Source organism: Mytilus galloprovincialis, chromosome 2 (genome assembly GCF_965363235.1).
Source record: "Mytilus galloprovincialis chromosome 2, xbMytGall1.hap1.1, whole genome shotgun sequence".
NCBI classification, from domain to species: domain Eukaryota; kingdom Metazoa; phylum Mollusca; class Bivalvia; order Mytilida; family Mytilidae; genus Mytilus; species Mytilus galloprovincialis.
The window spans coordinates 36210636-36233636 of NC_134839.1; the positions used below are offsets into that span (position 1 = coordinate 36210636).

Sequence of the window (23001 nt, forward strand, 5' to 3'; positions counted from 1 at the left end):
TGCCCCTGCCGTAGCTGAGGGGGCATTAAGTTTTGCCCTTGTTTAGTATATTGTGCAAATATTGCAGTTAGAATTTGAACTTGAATAACAGTTCACATACAAAAAATGAGATTGAAATGCAAATTGAGATTTTTATGATAAAGTTTATTATTTTTCTTATAAATTTTTGGGAAAAACTGGTTACCTTTCCAAATTATGTTGTGTACCTTACTTAATATTGAAGGAATATTATATGAAATTTGTATGTTTAAGTAGGAAGCTACATGTCTAGACATTTTACAAGAGGGGTTCCAACCATATGTCACCCATACAAAAGCATTAGTGGTAAAAAAAATGGTGGTTTTAACCTCAAGAGCATTCACAACTGAGCTTGGAATATACATTATACAGTAATGTAAAAAGGGTCACAGTCTTTAATTTTATAGAAGTTGTATTATATATGTGTAATAGATTGTGATACAAAGATATTGAGGGTACATATATATCAATAAACCAATAGAAACAACTATACTAAATTTACTGGTGAAGTAAATTTTTCTTAAAATAATGTCATTTGTTGAAATTTATAAATGTAAATTAAAGTACATGGTAGGATACAATTTTAGATATAGAAAATAAAAGTACTATTTTAATATATTATTGTAAATTACTATTAAATACTCTACATAGGTATTTAGGATACAAAATATTTCTATCATTATTTGTACACTATATATGAAATATTAGAACAATAGTAATTTGTTCAAGAGTTGTGTATCAACATGTGATTTTAAGATGCCTGTTGGAAAGAAGTTCTTATATTTTGTAAGTTTTGAAAACTTCTGTTTTTAGAGAAAGAAGGATTATTAGAATAATGTGAATACATGATCATGATGGTTTTTCCATGCATGGGTTTGTACAGTTGTAAATTCTGCAATTTGCCAACTCTAGACAATTTTTTTTTTATATATCCACGGTTAATGAATATACAGGGTTAAAGGTTAAATTCAATAAAAAAGTAATAAATACAACTGTTATTGTATTTTAATGATTTGGCAGGGTATTATATTTTTGATAGACTTTTTTCTTTGAATGATTGTAAGATCTTTCTGTACATGTTGGTAATTTTAGTCATCTTGTGAAGTTGGATAAGGATATCATTTATAACAGGGTTTTGTTTTATATTTCTGCATTTCAGTTTATTTGATTATGAAAAAAATCTTTGTTCACATGAAAAGGTAATTTTTTATTGAATAATGGATAGTTTTAATGCATGAGAATTTACAGCCTATATGAAAAATAAATTAATCTTTGATTCCCATCCACACTAACTTTTTTAGAGAAAAAAAAGAAGTTTTAATTTGATTTCTGTCTATTCTCCCCTTTTGGCAGAGTTTTCTTATATGAAAAAAAGGTTTAATTTGATTTCTGTCTATTCTTCCCTTTTGGCAGAGTTTTCTTATATGAAAAAAAGGTTTAATTTGATTTATGTCTATTCTCCCCTTTTGGCAGAGTTTTCTTATATGAAAAAAAGGTTTAATAAAAAAATGGATGAGGATCTAAGAATTTGTTTATAATGGCCTATTAAATTTTTTTTCTATATTTTATATTTATCACATTTTAAAAAAAACCTAACACCATTGATTGTTGAAGCAATAGATTTTGTTCTACATAAGAGTGCTATTTAAGATATTCACCTACAAAAACATATAACATGTTCAGCCATATTTTCTATAAAACATAATGTTTGTTTATTGATCGCATTTAAAATGTTAAATACTTATTATCATTTGTTAATATGTACAATTATTGTTTTATAAATGCCAAATAGTGCATTTACATATAATCAATTTCTTGTAATTTGTGATTATGGATATACTCTTCAAAAACCTTAATGCTCTTCAGGATAGTTACATGAAAACTCGCAGGGGACACTGAGAAGTCACATTTATATATCAATTTCTTTTGGGACAGGGAAAAAGAAAGGGAAATTTTAAAAACTCTATACAAGATAACCTATTTTCCAAGTTCCATCCCTTCGTTTTATGTTTGTTTGTAATGGAACAGCCTTTGTACTAAAAGCTGCATTTACAGCCAAAAAATTCAGAAACTCACCATTTAAAAGATTTTCTAGTCTACCCCAATTAAACAGAATAGTGGCTGAAATTTTGAAATCTTCATGTCAGATGAATTTGATGTATCGATTTAAGGAAAAGACAAAGTAAGAAGGATTTCTTTTGGGGTTTAAAAAAACATTTAGTTCTTTTCATTTGTTGAATCAGACATACTTAAATGATTGAAAAAATTGAAATAAAAAACTGATTGGCAAAATGTTTATGTCATTTCTTAATTTTGTCCAAATAAGGGCTGAGAACAACCTATTGCACTGATTATCTGAAAGTATCAAAAGTTTCACAAAAGTACTTATTGACAAAATATTGTATGTCTAATCAAGATAATAATTTATATATGTGGTTATACCTATATTGTTGTAAGATTATAAATTAGAGGAAAAATAAAATATTTACTTGCATTGTATTATATTTTTGAGACAAAAGTTTATTGTTTATATATATATATATTTATCATTCACATTCCAGATATATTTTCATATGTTCACACTAATATTCCATATATTAATATTTTATTTGTATTGTACATAGTGTCTTACTGAAAATACTCATGTGTTATATATACTACGGATATGTTGCATGTTTATTTTTTAAAAAGATAAAAGTCAACTGGAATAAATTTCAAATACTTTTTTACAAATTTATTTAAACATTTTGAACAAAATTTAAGTTTGAAATCATGATTTATTTCAAATGCATTGCAATATAATAATTGGATGTAAAGACTTCCATATTTATCTGTTTTGTTTTTTTAAAAAGAAATATGCAATTTGATTATTAGATGGGGAAACTGTACCTATATTCTGTGTTGGTAGAAATCTGATCAGACAATTTCTGCAATAGAACATGGTGCTCATAAATTATTGCATTGTGCTTCCAACCATATTCTTCATCAATAACCATTTTTAAACCAGGAATATTCTTTTCTCAGTAAAATATAGTTAGAATTCATTGAATATTTCATATTGCTTAGTTCATGTTTGCTAAATACGGAATGAATTGATTATTATCACAGATTTTACTGTAGATTATTTGTCATCGTGTCTTATTATTTTTATAATGATTGATTTAAAGACTATTTTAAAAGTGTAGGCAAAGTTCAGTTTTACTGTGTCCCCTAAACAATATATGATTTTTCAGTAAGTTAAGGGAGTTCGCTTCTCAGTTTCAAAGTTATTAACTTTTCAAAGCACTAGTTTATATTGATAGGGAATTAATTAAGAAATCCAAAATGCAGAAAATATATAAAGGTCACCGTGCTTGTTTTCGAGATATAAGTATTTGAAATTTTGGCGGGAAAATATTCTCTCTTGACTTTTTATAGCTTTATCATTGACAAGCTGAAGTTCTCAAAAACTGTTAAAAAGTAATTAAAATTTTATAAGACTTTTACAGATGGCTTATCATTATACATGTAAAAGATTTTCATAAAGAAAAATGGGGGTCACTGGGCAAATTTTTCAAGGCATTCAAATGGATAAAACCAGAGGATTCCGAAAATCTGACAAAAAATCCAAAACATGACAAGCCAGCTTCCTTAACTGTTTGAAAAGGTAATAGTCAAACCACCTGACAGTAATTTAATATTGAGATTTATATATCTCTTTCTTAATATTTAATTATTTTTTAACAATCAGAACAGGTCTGACTACTTAAAAGTAATTGGTTAAAACAACAATTTTTGCTGTAACTTAAAGGCATGCAATAAAGTTGTAACTTATTGAGGACTTTCACAGTATGAAAATTGCACCTTATTTGATGTACTAAGCACAATGAAAAGATCATATACCTTGAAACCTGCAATGTATCCTATATTGATGCAATTTTAAAAGTTGTTGATTATTGTATATAATGTAATATGTGTACATATTAATTATATACATTGTGATATAAAGTTAACATAATTATACATTATTGTCTAGTGTTTTTTTATGGCCTTGTTTGAAAGAAAAAAACAAAGCCATTAAACCATGGTTTAAAATCATGTCAATGAAACCAGGTTAATACTTTGATATATTAAATATATGCCAGTATCATGTTCTGTTTCATATACAAGGGGACCAGAACTGCTGAAAGGCCACATTTGGGGAGAAGTTGAACAGTATTGAAACCAAAAATTAGAAAGTAAAAATCTGGGTCAGAAAAGCTGTTTGAAATGATAATTTGGCATTGTTATTGTTGGAAAATATTCTGTAAGTAAGAAATTAACCGGAAATGATAATTTGGGGCTTTGATGACTGCATAAACTCATCATAGATACCAGGGTCATGTTCAATATCTTAGCTGTTATGTAGCTGTTATCAATATCTATGTAGCAGCTAGGCTAAATAAAAGTTCAATAGTCAAAATCTACGTAGCCTCTATGATATTGAACACAACCCAGGATAAAAACTTGTATTGAGGCCAGATGCGCATTTTGTCTACAAAAGACTCCCGAGTGATCTTAGACGTTCATCTATAGTTATTATAGCCTGTTATACAACCACTTGAGCAAGACACATTCAACTCTGATTCTTAATTCACTATGATTAGCAGTTTTCATGCTAAAGGTTTGTGAATCGTCTGAAACCAGAAAGAAACTTTCTTCCATGACAAAGCACAGTGTGATGAAAGGGGCATTGAAAGACCAACAATCTATCTATGATAAGTTTATTTGGTTTATCAATCAGATTATTTTTGCATTTTAAGTCTATCAATAGTAAAGAACTTACATCATCCAGGGACAGTCGCAGATTATGGTCCCTTTCAGTTGTTTAAGCTATATCTGGCTGTTTTTATGCCCCACCCTTGTTCGTCTGTATGTACTTCCAGAAATATGTTTCAGTTTGCTTCAACAAAATTTATGTAACATAAACACAATGCTCTTCACCACAAAACACAGATCTAGTTTGAATTTTGATGGTGTCTATTTGCTGTTCTTTAGTTATGTCCCTTTATAAGGTAATATGCAAACGGTGGCAACATAGTTTCATTTACATAATGACATGTTTACCGAATTATATAACAATTTTCTAAAGATTATGGCCATAAAGTTTGTTAACAGTCTCCATGTCTGAACACAATACTGTGCGCCACACTTTCAGATGTTTTGTTCAGAATTTCATGTTTACTGATTTAAACTTTTCTAGTATTATAAAATATAAGGGCCATGTTTGAAATGATTAGCGCATTTTTTCTTGAGAACTAAAAATTAGGGCTGCCTGTTTTCAATTTATTTTTTTGTCAATAAAGACAACAGTAGTATGCCACTGTTCAAAATTGAAAGAAAACATATCCGTGTTAAAAACTAAAACCGAGGGAAACACGAACTATTAAACAAAAACAATGGAACAACAAAACAATGAAGTGCAACAAAACCAACGTCAAAATATATCATAGAAACGGATTTAAAATTGAGAATGGAAATGGGGAATGTGTCAAAGAGACAACAACCCGACCATAGAGAAGACAACAACAGAAGGTCACCAACAGGTCTTCAGCTGGCCCCTAATCAAATATATATATACTAGTTCAGTAATAATGAACGCCATACTAAACTCCAAATTGTACACAAGAAACTAAAATTAAAAATAATACAAGACTAACAAAGGCCAGAGGCTCCTGACTTGGGACAGGCGCAAAAATGCGGCGGGGTTAAACATGTTTATGAGATCTCAACCCTCCCCCTATACCTCTAACCAATGCAGAAAAGTAAACGCATAAAAATACGCACATAAAAGTTCAGTTCAAGAGAAGTCCGAGTCTGATGTCAGAAGATGTAACGAAATTAGTTTATTTATTGACAACTCCCATATTTCTGACTTTAATAGTACAAGACATTTTAAGAAAAATTGGTGACTTGAAACCGGTTTTATGGCAAGCAAAACCTCCCACTTATATTGCAATATTACAAAATTATCTCTAAAATCACAAAACTACGCGACAGGAATATATTTTAAACAAGAACACTCGGCGCAGAGAAATGCATAAATGCATAATATAATAGTACATTTCAACATGTAAGCATGGATAATACCAAAGGACATATTCCTTTAACGGCAACACTGGACACCACAAACAGTGACGTATATTTAATCTTGAAATCTTAAAATCTGTTCTGGTCTTTAGTGCCCATTTTAGCTTTGCATATTTCATACACATTCGTCTGTTATTTAAGACCGTGTGTTATCCGCTTGATGTCGTTAGGTGTTTATGACCACAACAAATCTGAATTTATTTTTTTACATTCGCAGCAACACTGATTGATTATTTTGATAGAAATTAAGTGTATTAATTTCCTCAAATTGATGCAGGCTTTTTTTAATAGGAAAACGTGAGATTAACTGTTTTTTTTTAGAACCAAATATATCACACCTAGTGTATTGTTTGGTAAGCTAGTAGCATAACACAAAAACTTACCATAGGTAAAACAAATTCACAGATTTGAGAATTATATATTACAATAGTTATTGTCCTCGATGACAATACATATTAAAATGGCATTTTCATAGAAGACCTGCGTTATTTGTCATCTTTTTGAACTCTTTGATGATTATTGGAGCGAGGGAAACTGTTGTCAAGACTAAGAAAATATTTAAAATCCTTTAATACACATGGAAACAAGTTAGTTCCTTGAAATCTGATGCTTACAACTTATAAATGAAGTTATAACAAAGACTTTCTTGTCACCCCTTGAATATATTATATATCACTAAGTTTTGAAATTTGAACCGCATAAACGCTACAAAATGAGCATCAAAGTTACCGCTAAGGGTAAAACAAAGCATATTTTCCACTGTTACAATTAAGTGTATCAAAATATCATACTGATGAAATAATCAACATTACGAATCAATAATTATTTCATATCATAGTGTTAGCTCTATGAAAATATCTTGGAACCAAGATATTATTTATGTTGAAATCTGCCTTCTCGAGTGCACCTCGTTTCTGATTATCAGCAGAAAATTCTACGACAGCATTCATCGCATTTCCTAATGAACCCCAGAACTCCACTGAGAAGGATGTAAAATTGTCTTTTGCCATATACATGAAATACAAAAAAGAGTGTTGAGGACCTTCTATTGTCGTTATCGGTCTTAAACATCCATCTGGGCGAATTCGAATTCTCTGATGAGGAGGAAAGAACAAATCTTTTGAAGCAAAAACCCTAACTTTCCCATCTTTTTGATGCTCTTCACATATAAACTCCGCATGTTGTTTCAAACAACATGCTGTGATCAGGTGGATGGTTTTCCCATGTTTCTTTTCGAAGAACAGCAAAATGTTGCAAAGCATTCTGTTACCATAAAATAGTTCCAGCTCCTCTGATAATTCAGCTGTAAGATTTTTATGTCGTTTGATTCTTGCAAACAGTACGCTTCTAATGAAAAAAAAATTAAGTCTTAAAAAAAATTTATACAAAAATGACAAAAAGAAAAAATATTGTACAAGTATGTTAAAAGTGCGACTAAGTATTCAACAATAGGTAGATGATCTGATATTTTGGTTAACAAAATATATACGCCCAATTTTAGGTAATTATTACTTTAACTGTTTAATAGGTTTTTTTGGTGATATCCATTTGACGTGGTCTGGTTCTTATACATCAGGTAATTGTACTATTGTACTATGGTACATTTTTGTATTCTTCTCTATAATATTGCTAATGGGCTTCGTCTATATGCATTTTATTTTTCTTTATTGGCTTATGTTTGTTTGTTTTTACAGAGATTAAGATTATGGCACACTGTCAATGCACTAAAATGTCCTCCTTCGCATAAAATTCTATTATATTGACAAAGATCTGTGAACAAAACAAGTAGACATAATAGGTTAAAATGTCAAAAATAGGGTCCAGCCGTCAGGTGGAGGACATTTTAGCGCATTGTTCATTTTAGAGAAGAAAAAACTCATATGTAAAAGACTACGGGGAAAATCAAATACTTTTCTTAAATAATGAGGATTTCTAGATAGTACTTATTCTTCCGAATCTATTATTTGTGCAGTATACTCTCCAGTAGTGAGACGTGTTGGGTTCTGAATGGTGAGTTTGCCCTGCTTGAATAGTTTCATTTGAACATTGGAATCGTCGGCTGATTTTCTTAAATAATGAGGATTTCTAGATAGTACTTACTCTTCCGAATCTATTATTTGTCCAGTATACTCTCCAGTAGTGAGACGTGTTGGGTTCTGAATGGTGAGTTTGCCCTGCTTGAATAGTATCATTTGAACATTGGAATCGTCGGTTGAATCTGAGTCTCCAGTTTCATTTGTGTCATTGTCAAGTCTTGTAGATATATTTATTGACCTTTTTAATTTCACCTTCTTATAATCTAAGGTTATTTTATGGCTTACAGCTTTTACTTGTGTTGTTGAATTCGAATCATTGTATACGTATTTTCCACTTGGTCTTTGTACCTGAAAGACATGTAGATACTTTAGAATGAAATTCAAAACAGTGTGGCTGAATTGTTTGTAAAGATACAAGGGAAAACATTTACAAAATCCTTAATCACTGTTTTGAATTTCATTCTATATTCAGTCGTATCCTACTGATTAAGGATTTTGTAAATGTTTTCCCTTGTATCTTTACAAACAATTCAAACAAAAAGAGCGAAAACAGTAATATTGAATGAAATTCAAAACTGGTACCTTTGATAACTTGACACATTAAATTCATCCATTGACTGGGACAATTTAGGTGAACGTTTGTATGTAACGACCACTGCTCACTATGTACTTTTTAAAGACACTTAAACTATGGGGTCACAAAAGGTTCTCAACACCTTAATAAAGTAATTCGAAAAATTAATCAGAAATAACACGATGTTTTGATGTATATCAATTATATAAATCAAAACATAAAGGTTATTCCTGATTATTTTTTCGAATTATTTTATAATTAAAAGCGTTAAGAAACCTTTGGTAACCCCCCAGTTTTAATGTCTATCGTAGGTACGTCGTGAACAGTGATCGTTACAGACAAATGTTCACGTAAATTGTCCCAGTCAATGGATGAATTTACTAGTAATGTGTCAATCAATGGCCACAGCCACACTGTTTTGAATTTCATTCTAGTTGGAAGGCCGAAACAAATACCAAGTACTTTAACACTAATAACCATTGATTACTAGTAGAATAAAGTAAGCTAATTCTTTTAAGAAATGAGAGTGAAAATATGCATCACATCACATTCTAAGCGATGGGTTAATACATTAGAACGTTGGCAATATCAGTAGTTGATATGTTTTGCGTGTGGAAACATCATGCGTCCTTCAGAACGCAGCGTTATCAAAGAGACCAAATTAAACAGTAAAACAAATCTCAATTATATTTACATTTTGAATAATTTGCAGGAGCCTTGTAGAATAGTTCAATAAGTCATATTAATAATAAATCTACAAAAGCAGAAAGATTACATTTATAAGTGAGCAATTAATTAGCGCTACTCAGTACGATCATTTTGTCGTAAAACTTATTTTTTGATACATATTTATACATACCGTATATTCCAATGTATGTTCTTGATTAACGCAACCCTTTTCAAATTTGACAGTCATACCATTTTCTTTGCCGGTGTTTGTTGTTGATCCATCCGGATGAACGACATGTTTAATCTTCTTTGGACTAGACACAATCAGAAAACTGTTAAGTCGACGACAAGCGAATTCAATAAAATCAAACTGAAAATATGATATAATACCATCTAACTATCATATATGGTTTTGGGTCATTACCGAGTATAAAAGTATCTCCTGCCAAAATCACAGTTAACCGTTACATAATATAGTAGTTTATTGACAATTATTTAAAACAAATATACTGAATACCGCTCTGTATTTAGTTTTCTATGTTGGGTTTTGTATACTGTTGTTTGAATTTTAATTTTTTTCACGGGTTGCTATTGTCATGGAGTTAACAGATTTTTTTCGACATAGGAATTTTAAGTCCTTTTGTTATCTTTCGCATCTCTTTCACATAAAACTATGAGTTACAAAATTGAGTAATGAATACAATATATTATATTGCTACCCATTTAACAGAGGAAATTTATTGATTATTATAACATTCATTATGCTGACATGGATTGAGGATTTTGCGAATTTTTTTCTTCGTATAGGTGTTGAAATGGTTATTTGCATTCTAATACTATTATTGTTTTTTTTAATCCCCCCCTTTAAACATACAATTGGAATAAAGAACAATAGGCACATAGTTTGAAGTCATGACGTCCTGGTGTCATACAAGGAGAATACAGCTGAAGCATGGAACAGACGATTTAATTAATTTTATCAAGGTTGTAATAAAACCAAATAAAAAAGGACAACAGTGGTATATCATGTTAAAAAGTCTTAAATCGATTGAGAGAAAACAACGGAACATTAAAAAGGAAAAAAGGAAAAAACAACGAAACAACAGAAACTGTAGTGCAACAAACGCAAATGCAACTAACATAGAAAAGAACTGTTTGATAACAACTACCATATTCCTGATTTGGTACAGGTAATTTCAAGAATAAAAGTGAGATGAACCTGGTTTTATAGATATAGGAAGATGTGGTGTGAGTGCCAATGAGACAACTCTCTAGTTAAACCTCGCGCTGTTAATAGCAATGTTAAAAATGTCACTAAAGTGACAACACTACAAATAAATGCAAGTACACTCAGGACAGAGAAATAAATAATATATTCATAACTTTCGACCTGTTAATCATAGAATAACAACGAACACCTAAAATGAATTCACGTTAATACACAAAAACAGCAAAATGTAATTTCCAACTGTGTGTCACACGAATGTATCAACGCCACTATAAGTGACGTCACAGGTGAATTTAAAAAAAGATGAATCTATTGGATAAAAGAGGGACGAAAGATACCAGAGGGACAGTCAAACACATAAATCGAAAACAAACTGACAACGCCATGGCTAAAAATGAAAAGGACAAGCAGACAAACAATAGTACACATGACACAACATAGAAAACTAAAGAATAAACAACACGAACACCACCAAAAACTAGGGGTTATCTCAGGTGCTCCGGAAGGGTAAGCAGATCCTGCTCCACATGTGACACCCGTCGTGTTGCTTATGAGATAACACATACGATAAATAGTCTAATTCGGTAGGTAACATTTATGAAAGGGAAGGGGATTGTTATTACGATGTAAGGAACATATCCGATATCATTTGTGAAACGGTTATTCCATAACGGTCAACCAACTCGTGATGGCGTCCGTAAAATTTACGAAGAGATTATTTCAACTTCACCATTTGGAACTCTTGATTTAATAGGTTCCTTGTGAGCAACAACCCTTTATCAAGAAAATCATGATAGGAAATGCAAGCACGGGAATATCGTATCAATTGGGAGATATATACACCGTATGCAGGTGCTGCTGGAATGTTGCTACTTAGAAATGGAAAGTTCACAAATGGAAAGCTGAAATCATCTCTTTTGTCGTAAAGTTTTGTGTTCAATCGACCCTCATTGTCAATTTCTAGATGTAAGTCAAGATATGAGGCCGACTTAACTGTATCTGTTGTATCCTTTATCTCTAGTTCAATTTGATAGATGCATTCGACATAGTCACTAAATTTTGAATTATTTAGTGAAAGAACATCATCTATATAGCGGAAAGTAGAGTTAAAGGATATTGCTAACTTCTTATCTTTCTTCCTAAGAAGTTCCTGTATGAATTCAGCCTCATAATAATAAAGAAACAAGTCGGCGAGAAGAGGTGCACAATTCGTTCCCATTGGAATGCCGATAGTCTGTTGAAAAACACGTCCTCCAAACGTAACAAATATGTTGTCAATCAAGAAATCAAGCATCTTGATAATGTCAGTTTCAGAGAATTTTTTGTTTGAATCAGAGAGATCCTTTACAAAGAAGGATTTTTCCCTTCCTAAGACAAGATACTTGTATCTTCGTTGGCCATTCTTTTTAATGAAACAAAGCAATACCAACTCTTTTAATTTGTCTTTTAGTTTAGAATGTGGAATACTTGTATAAAGTGTAGAAAAGTCAAATGTTTTAATACTATTACAAGATGAAAGAGAGTTAGATTGTATATACTCTAAAAGGTCTTTGGAATTTTTAAGTATCCACATCTGATTCGCGCCACCTCTAGAATAGGCAGTTTCACAATAACTTTGAAGCCCGTCTTTGATTTTTGATAAAATACATGTTTATAATTAAGAAAGAAGTTTCGTGGAGCACTTGGAAGACCCAGCAATTTACCGTTGTTTGTAAGGACACTTATCGGCAGTTTTGGTATCCAATACAGTAATGGAAGATCCAGTTCATCATCTTTGGTTGAAATTCCAAAGGAACATAGAACAGACCTATGTTTATCCAGGATTTCCTCTTTGGTATGTGTCGTGAGGGTATATATTAGGTTTCCAAGTGAATTGTCAATACCTAATTCGTTTATCAAGCAGTTAATGTAATGAGTTTTACACACAACAACGATGTCGTTTGGGGCTTTATCTGCGAAGACAACAACACATTTGTCATGAAGGTAGGATAAGTGCTTTGCAACATTAGGGTCTTTAAAGATTGACGTAGCATGGGCATTGATAGATCCATTCAGTTTCTTAATTCTGATTTGTATTAACGACCTCCTGCCTTAATCCATTCGAAAAGAGAGTCTACGTCTTCCTTCTGACGCTTAGCCCATTGACTGGCATAATCCTCGACTGAACCCATCAAATTTTTAAAGTTGTAGTTCCAATTGATGGATTTTGGCTCACGATATTTTGGACCTTTCGATAACACATTTCGTAGGGAAGTGTTATCAACAATGTTGAGGTCACCGGTAATAACGTGGCCAGCCGGATTATATGTGAATTGGGAACTAGCACAAGTGCAATCAGGAGGTTTAGACTTGAAGTCGTCAATACTAAGATAAGTTTGTTATGTGGTTATTTGATGTATTTTAAAACAATAAGAAGAATATTGATATAGAATTGTGTAATTAGTTGTAAAATCTAACTATGTCGGGATTTCTTCTTAATCAAACTGTGAAAAACAAATAAAGAATGTAATTGTATTTGCAGAGGGTATGCTACTGTTGAAAAATGAGAAATTGGTAATAAAAAATGAAATCGTATCATTGCAATCATTTCTTAACATTTCAAAAGTTTTACATATCATTGAAATTTATTGTAAAATATTTGAAAGCTTTAAAAACTTAAATTACCTCAATATCTAGAGATAGAGTGATGTCCCTTTGTAAATGGACGTGTGAGTTTTTGAGCAACGGAAAATTAATTTAAACTCCTTATATTGGTTATTTCTGGTGTTAATTTTTTCAAGATTTTCATATATTTGTTCTTCAAAAGGATTTAGAAAACAAAGATAATGACTTTTTGCACATTATATGTATAATTTGACTTTGTTTATGTGTCCTGTTGTGACATCCTGAATTCAACTCACTAAAAAATGTCGAGGGTAAGCAGACAATTATCCATACATTTTTACACCAAAGGTTTCAAAGGGATAAAACACGATGAAATTTTAACGGAAATAAGTAAACAAACATTGAGATGGGAGCCATCTCTGTTGGCCCCGCTGTGAATAATGTGCATTAAAAAATTGTATCTTTACCATAGGACATTGGTTTGTCAACTGAAACCAAAGTTTTTGACCTTGACCTTTGACCTAGGAAGTTGTACATAAATCATGACACACCCTTTGGTGTTGGTTTATAAACATGTCAAGTATAAACTTTGGAATGATAACGGTTCTCAAGATATAGAACGGACACCATCTTTACCATAGGACATGGGGTTGTCAACTGAAACCAAAGTTTTTGACCTTGACCTTTGACCTAGGAAGTTGCACATAAATTATGACACACCCTTTGGTGTTGGTTTATATACATGTCAAGTATAAACTTTGAAATGATAACGGTTCTCAAGATATAGAGCGGACACGATCTTTACCATAGGACATGGGGTTGTCAACTGAAACCAAAGTTTTTGACCTTGACCTTTGACCTATGAAGTTGTACATAAATTATGACATACCCTCTGATATTGGTTTATATACATTTCAGGTATGAACTTTAAAATGATAACGGTTTTCAAGATATAGAGCGGACACAATCTTTACCATAGGACATGGGGTTGTCAACTGAAACCAAAGTTTTTGACCTTGAACTTTGCGCTAGGAAGTCGTTCATAAATTATGACACACCCTCTGGTGTTGGTTCATATACATGTCAAGTATAAACTTTGAAATCATAACGGTTCTCAAGATATAAAGCGGACACGATCTTCACCACAGGACACAGGGTTGTCAACTGAAACCAAAGTTTTTTTACCTTGACCTTTGACCTAGGAAGTTGTACATACATCATGACACGCCCTCTGGTGGTGGTTAATAAACATGTAAAGTATAAAGATCTATACAAATTACAGAAGAAGAATGTATTGTGTCTCTGAAAGATATAGAGTCAAAAGATAAGTTGGTAGTAAATGGTATAACAGTAATTAGAAACCGGTCAGTTAACTTTTTGATGTAGAAAAATCAATAACACACGTTACCATAAAAGACGCTCCATGCGAACTTGACGATCGCTATATAGTTGCACAATACTTAGATTTGGTCAATTTGTTCCCGGCTCTGTCAAAAGAGATTATATAAAAGGGACAGATATAGAAAATGGGGCACGGTATGTCGATATTTTGAACTGTGAGCTTGTTCTTCCTCTCAGAACTAGTCTAGGTCGCTTTGAAGTGCGCTTATTTGCTGACAATAAGTTAACCGCACACCATGATATCATTGTAAATTGATCGGTCATTCCTCATATCAATGTAAAGATCGTCCAAAAATTATGAATGAGCGAAGGTGCTATAACTGTGCTGATATTGGTCATTTAGCTAATGCTTGCCCGAATGAACATTATTGCTCTTACTGCAACATAAAAGGGCATCCGAGACGAGACTGTGAGAGTTTCAAGCAAGACCAAGAAAATCATGAATATGATAAACACGGTCCGGAAATAATTGAGGGTAGACAAGAACCTAAAAGTGACGCACACTCAGATTCACATTCAGTTTGTGATAATGATACTTTTTCCGAAAGTGGGGAAAATGACACTATTGCTACTGTAAATGTCCTTATTGGCGCATCCAATTGCACTAGACTCGTTGAAACGGATGACAATTTAATAAATGCTTCAAAATCAGGTGCAAATGTTGAATGTTTTACACAAAGTCTAGATCTTGCTGTTCAGAAAACAGACAGTCACAAAGTAGATCGAGTAGCTATTTGTCTCGGGACCAATGACATAGGTAAACATAAGGATGACAGTGACAAAATAAATTTACTTGTGACAAAAGCAGTGGCGCAAGTGAAATCCGCCTATCCAGAGTCTCATGTTGGTCTTTGCAGCATCTTACCACGCAAAGGTAACAGTGCGCAAATAAACAGACTAAACCAATCGGCTACAAATGTAAACAAGTTTATACGAAAATTGTGAGCTCGCGAAGACAAGGTAGGTTATATTGATTTGGATAAACTGTTTTATAAAAATGCACAATCATTAGATCTATGTTTGACAAAGCTGATAACAGCGGGGTGCACATAAAAACTGAAGGTGCACAAAACATAAATAGAAAACTCAGTGATTTCGTATACTCTCCAAAACCTTGCGTACAACAGCTACACACACCAAGCTAAACTAGCTAAACGTGAGAGAAGCGATGGAACAACAACACTTACCTCTGCGGATAGAATGAGCAAGCGGTCCAATACTGAACCTAAAATAGCTTAACTCAAAATATGTCAAAATCAAACTTTATAATGTTAATTGGAAAAAAAACAAAAAATAGAAAAAAAATACATGCATTTTTTAAATTTTGTAAATATGTCCACTACTTTCATACATCATATCTGTATATTGTTTCTAGTGATTGTAGACTGTAGTTTTTATTTCATATATCATATGTATAAAAATAACTGTTTCAAGAAAGATGAGCAGTATAAAGACAAATCACTCAATATTTATATTAGACTGTTATGTTTAACCAAATACGGTAATGTAAACACATTATATGTTATATTTAGTGTGTATATTATATGTGTTAAATAAAATTGAGAAAGGAAATGGTGAATATGTCAAAGCGACAACCACCCGACCATAGAGCAAACAACAGCCGAAGGCAACCAATGGGTCTTCAATGTAGCGAGAATTCCCGCACCCGTAGGTGTCCTTCAGCTGGCCCCTAAAATATGCATAATAGTACAGTGATAATAAAGTTTACGTAAAGGTAATTACTTTTCATGAAGTAAAAAGTCTATTGTTTGGGAACAAAATTAATTTAAAAGATCATCATGTGTCATTAAACGTTACATCAGAAGTAAACAAAAACACCTTTTTCAAATTAATAAAATGAGTATAAAAATAGCATCAATAAACGTAAATGGATTAAGAAATATTAAAAACCGTGCATTAGTTTTTAATTGTATTGTTTCACAAAACATAGATCTTGTTTGTTTACAAGAAACACATTGTACACAGGACCAAACTTGGCTTTGGAACAAAGAATGGAAAGAATATGGGGGTGGTGAAAGTTTCTGGAATTGTGGTACAAACGAATTGAGAGGTGTGGGGATTTTATCAAAAAAAGATTTTACGCTTAGTTTTAATGTCTCAATGATTGATGATAACAGTAGAATGCAAATTGGTGAATTTAAAACTAACACAACGGTTTACCATATATCTAATTTGTACACCCCAAAAAAGGGTTCGGAAATGAAACTTTTTTTTTAAAACCTGAAAAGCTCTAAAAAAGACTTGTATTCAGATGATGGCATAGATCATTATAATATCTACTTAGGAGATTTTAATTGTGCGTTAGATAGAAAACTAGATAAGTCCCCTTCACATCAAAATGATGATACAGGCTTAAACGAGTTGAAAAGTCTCCTATTGAATTTTGATTTAGATGATATATGGCGATCTAAATTTCCAACAAATAGACGGTATAGTTTTCAAAGAGGCAATTCAAAATCACGAATAGATTATACTTTTTGTACGAACTCTCTTAGCTGCAAAATTTTAAACACACGTATAATCACATTCCATTTAGTGATCATGACATAGTTACTTCAAAAATAAAATTATATGATATTGAAAGAGGACCGGAAATGTGGATCATGAATCTAAATACAATTAAGACAGTTGAATTTTCAAATGCATTTAAAACGTTTTGGGAAAATTGGGTTAAAAGTAAGAACCGATTTAATAGCATTCATAAGAGTGGTGGGATGTAACAAAATCAAAAATTAAATTTTTGACCATGGAAATTAGTCAAAAACTAAACCTTTTATCAAAACAAAATAATGTCATAGCTTTAGAAAAACAGCTTGAAAAATTGAAACTTCACTGAATTGAACGATTCAAATAAATCATGTGACAAAATTTTAGAAATAGAAAATAAAATTAAGGAATACTATACTAACAAAACAGTCTCCGCAAAAATTAGATCACGAAATAAATGGGCCGAAGACGGGGAGAAGTCGACCAAAACTTTTTTAATTTAGAAAAGAAGAAAGTTATGGCAACGTGTAAAAACAGAAAACGGTGAGTATAAATGTGACATTGATTCTATCTTAAATGAACAAGTAAAATTTTATACTTAACTTTTTGCAACTGAAGGCTGGGACAAAACAGCAGACGAAAAACTTATATCAGTTTATGATAGATAAGGTAAGTAAGAAAGATAAAGAAATGTTAGATCACTGTGTCTAAACCACACCGGCAAAAATTGCTCGGACTCGATGGTATCTAACATCCGGCACAATGACGGAACATCAATAGACTAAAGAAAGGTAGGTTTCTCCTTATTTTTTTTATTTTTTTTACGATATCGAAGAATATATATACATATACAACTATTTTCTATTGTGAGATGCAATATTTTCTACAACCGTTCTATATTAACGGAGAAATAAGTCAAAATGCATGGCAAAATGACGAATTGAGTGAACCTTGCCTCGAAATTGTTTAATTTCTCGTTAAATTGTTCACATTGTACGGAAAGAAATGTACGGGAAGATAGATACTGACACGGAGATTGCAAAACTAGTCATTATGAGCATCTCAATACTTGTATCTCTGTGTATGGAACGAAAGAAATGGGTCATGTCAAAATGGAACTGGCCGGTTTCGTGAAATGTTTACCACCCGGTTTCGTCATAGATTTCACAATGCATAACCCGGTTTGGTCAAATAAAAAAAAATCATAATCGCATTACATTATTATAATTGATTATTTAACTTCAGCGTTGAAAAGGAGTTTTGTGGGTCGTTGGAAAACAAGTTCTTTCACCGGACAACGGCTTATTATTTATATGAGTCTCAGATTCAAATAAATAATAAGCAAACACTTGAATTCCTACTCTTATAGAACACAAATATTTTAATTTTACTTTGCATTCCGAAATTTTTAAACAGCAGTTTGAGGTCTCTAAATATGCGTTTTCTATATGAGTTATGGGAAAATATGTTGAACATTTTAAAACTTGAAATTAAAGTTTACGGTCTTAAAAAATCGAAACACAAAATTGATATGTGATTTTTTTGCACAAAAGGATGGGCACCGTTATAAGTAATCTAATCATTCTATGTATGTAATCTTTTCTATCATCGTTAAAAATAAATCTTCTTAAGGATAAACGTTGATAATAAGAGAAATGTATATGCATGCATAATCGACATAGAAAATGAATGCAGGGGCGGATTCAGCCATTTTAAACAGGGGTGTTCCCAATCCAGGACAAGGGAGGGGTCCAACTATATGCCCCAATCAAATGCATTGATCGGCCAAAAAAAGGGGGGTTCCAACCCCGGAACCCCCCCTCCCCGGGATCCTCCAATGGAATGTAGGATGACAACTACCATGCATTGAAATAAAATTTATTTAGCACTAATTGTAACTATACTGCTATGTACAAATTAGTATAATAGTCTCAGGTCATCGACAAAATTCAATAATAATTATTTTGTTAACATTACTAAAAATGAAGCCGGGTCTGTACTGTCGCCATTGTGTTGTGATGATCATACACTGACGTTGGTCAATATATTTTGACAATATATACGGACATACGGATTCAGTTTATTTTAAAGTGGACGTAATTCGAACAGTTTTTACATACCGCTGAGCGTGGCGAGTCGAACAATATTTTGATTATTTTTTGCTTTACAAAATCGTTAAATACACGAATCAATATAGTTTTGGCAACCAAAGGTGGGGTCGGGGGCGTGCAACCTATACGTCTTCTAGATTCGCCACTTAGTGTATACCGAATTAAAATATTGTAAGAAATGAGAAAACAGGGACACCCGGGAAATCGGATAATGTGAGTTGGATTATGTTTATTATAAACATTCTCCTTGATATTTTTAAACAACCGAGACATAGTGATTCTTTACAGCGTTTTGAACTATTTGTATAAAGCTGCATATGTCAAAAGTTAAAAGGTTTGACTGGAACATATACAAGTATGGTACACAGATCTAACGATTTATTTCTTGTTTATAATAAACATAATCCAACTCACATAATCCGATTTCGCGGATGTCACTGTTTTCTTATTTCTTACAATATTTTAATTCGGTATACACTTTATGAGATAAGTTACGAATTTCAAGTTCATTTTATCGATTTCTATAAAATTTTTTCAAATATATATAAAAGTTATATAGCAAAAATGATAAGGAAGACAAAATATACAAATAAGTCGACTTGGCCGATATCCTAATAAAACTTATTGACCTTTAATTACGAGTTTATTTTTCATATATTTGCGTTTTTACACGCCCGTCACAATTTTGACAGGACGTATTATTGTATACATCCGTCTGTCAGTCTGTCCGCCCACCTGTCCGTCAGTCCGTCCTTCCATCCGTCCGTTCCTCCATCTATTAGTCATTCGGTCCGTCCGTCCGTCTATCTATCCGTCTATCCGTCTGTCCAGCATAAACATGTCGCACCGTAACTTGAGGACAGCTTATCTTATTTTCTTAAAATTTAACATAGTTATTTCTTATAATGGTCAAACGATCTGTAAACCTTTTAGTGAAAATCAAATTAAATCTTTTTGAGTTACAGGAAATGTAAGTGAAACAGGAATGTGGGTTTTTTTAACATGTCGCGCCATATCTCAAAAACGAAGTATTATAACTGCATCAAACTTTACACACTTCTTAGTTATATAAATCTTTCAAACTTCTGTTTACTTTTTGATGATGTTTAAAATTTTGGTTTAGAGTGATTGAATTTTTTTTGGTAAAACAAAAGGGGGGGGGGGGGGGGGGGTCACTTATTGCGATGTATCTCAAAACCTATTTATGATTATTGCCCGTTTAAAATAGATTTATAACACGCCAAGTTTACTATATAAATACAATAAATATATATTCAAATTCTCGAAAGACAATGTTCAGATCCGTGTCAACGTTGCTTTTCATAAATTGTTTTTTTTTTAAAAAAACACCGGGTGATATATATAGACGAAACCGGGTGATTGTGTAGTAAACAACATTGACGAAACCGGTTTATTTAAATTTGACATGACCCTTTTCTTTCGTTCCACAAACAGAAATACAAATATTGAGATGCTCATAATTACTAAATTTGCAATCTCCGTGTCAGTATCTATCTTCCCGTACATTTCTTTCCGTACAATGTGGACAATTTAACGAGAAAATAAACAATTTCGAGGCAAGGTTCACTCAATTCGTCATTTTGACATGCATTTTTACTTATTTCTCCGTAAATATAGAACGGTTGTAGAAAATATTGCCTCTCACAATAGAAAATAGTTGTATATGTATATATATTCTTCGATATCATAAAAAAATAAAAAAAAAAAATAAGGAGAAACCTACCTTTCTTTTGTCTATTGATGTTCCGTCATTGTGCCGGATGTTAGACACCATCGAGTCCGAGCATTTTTGCCTGTGTGGTTTAGGCACAGTGTAGATAGAGATATAAATACCTGTGAAGTAGAAAAGGTACTAAAATTACTCAAACAGAACTAATCACCTTGCGAAGATGGTACAATATCAGAATTTTATGTTTTTTTACTGGGATATAATAAAAGACGATTTCTTTAGTTTACTACAAGAAAGTTTTAATGGTACTATATTGAGTAACTCTCAACATAAGGGGGTCTTAACCCTGCTTCATAAAGGAGGAGAAAGGGAAAATATAAAAAATTGGAGACCACTAACTTTACAAAATTGTGATTATAAAATTATTGCAAAGATTCTATCTGAAAGACTTAAGATAGTATTGCCTAAAATTATTCACATCGATCAGAAGGGGTTTGTTAAAGGTCGAAATATAAGCGAGGCTAACCGAATCCGATTATTAAGGACATTATAGAATATATTGACAACGAAGATGAAGAAGGAACTATGTTATTTTTTGGATCAACAAAAAGGACCAAAAAGCGTTTGATATGGTTGAATGGGGATGGATAGATTTTGTATAAGAGAAATTTGAATTTGGCGGGAAATTTAGAGCATGGATAAAAATGCTATTATACAATGCTACTACATGTATTAAAACCAATGGGTTTGTATCAAGGTACTTTTCGATTACTCGCTCCGCTAGGCAAGGGTGTCCAATAGCGCCTCTCTTGTATATCATACAGGCTGAACCCATGGCATGTGCGATTAGGGGTAACATTAAAATAGAAGGATTAAAATTACCAGGAGAGGGAGGGAACTTTATAGAAACCAAATTATGTATGTTTGCAGAGGACACCCAAGTATTTAATAAAAATGAAAAATCTGTAGAAAATACTTTCAAAATTTTGTCCTTATACGAAAAAGCTTCGGGTTCTAGAATAAACTATGACAAAACAAAAGGCTTACTATTAGGGGCTTCTAAAAGAAAACGATTTAAATTTGATAAAATCAAATGGATTACAGGCAATGTTAAAACATTAGGGGTGTGTCATGGTTATGAAATAAATGACGATGATATTTGGAGAAAAATAATAGACAAAGTTAAAAATTGTATACACCTATGGAAAAGTAGGAAGCTTACATTTAAAGGTAAAACACTTATAGTAAAAAATATGATACTTTCTCTCTGTTCTTACGAGATCGAAATACGAGGAATTCCGGATAAGTATACTAAAGAGCTAAATAATATAATTTGGAACTTTATATGGGACGGAAAAGTGAATCAGGTAGATCGAAATGTCTGCTGTTTGACTGAAATAAAAGGGGGATTGGAATGGTAAGTATAGATACGTTTATAAAAAGTAAACAAACAAAACTTGTTTATCGTTTAATTCAGGAGCCATTGGAAAGCTGGAATGCGATCGGTAAGTATTGGCTTCGGAAATTTGATGACAAATATTATGATGCCTTTTTTGTATGTAAATGTTCAAGTTTAAATGGTTTAGATATGAACCAACTACCACAGGTTTATCAGAAAATTATAAATACGTGGTCAGGATTCATTTAAAATGTTGATACACCTTCAAATAAAAGTGATATTTTAAATACGAGGATAGAATGAAATTCAAAACAGTGTGGCTGTGGCCATTGATTGACACATTAATTTCATCCATTGACTGGGACAATTTTCATGAATGTTTGTCTGTAACGACCACTGTTCAGGACGTACCTACGATAGACATTTAAACTGTGGGTTCACCAAAGGTTTCTTTACGCCTTTAATTATAAAATAATTCAAAAAATTAATCAGGAATAACCTTCATGTTTTGATTTATATAATTGATATAAATCAAAACATCGTGTTATTTCTGATTAGTTTTTCGAATTACTTTATTAAGGTGTTGAGAACCTTTGGTGACCCCATAGTTTAAGGGTCTTTAAAAAGAACATAGTGAGCAGTGGTCGTTACATAC

General features: G+C 32.1%; 1 long non-coding RNA gene across 1 annotated transcript; it reads right to left on the minus strand.

Moving 5' to 3' along the window:
* Positions 1–6697: 6697 nt before the first annotated feature.
* Positions 6698–10117, minus strand: LOC143063492 (uncharacterized). Its single transcript, XR_012975013.1, has 3 exons — positions 9596–10117; positions 8227–8510; positions 6698–7473 (listed from the first exon to the last, which is right to left on the minus strand). It is a non-coding gene; the product is annotated as an uncharacterized LOC143063492 (long non-coding RNA).
* Positions 10118–23001: the final 12884 nt, after the last annotated feature.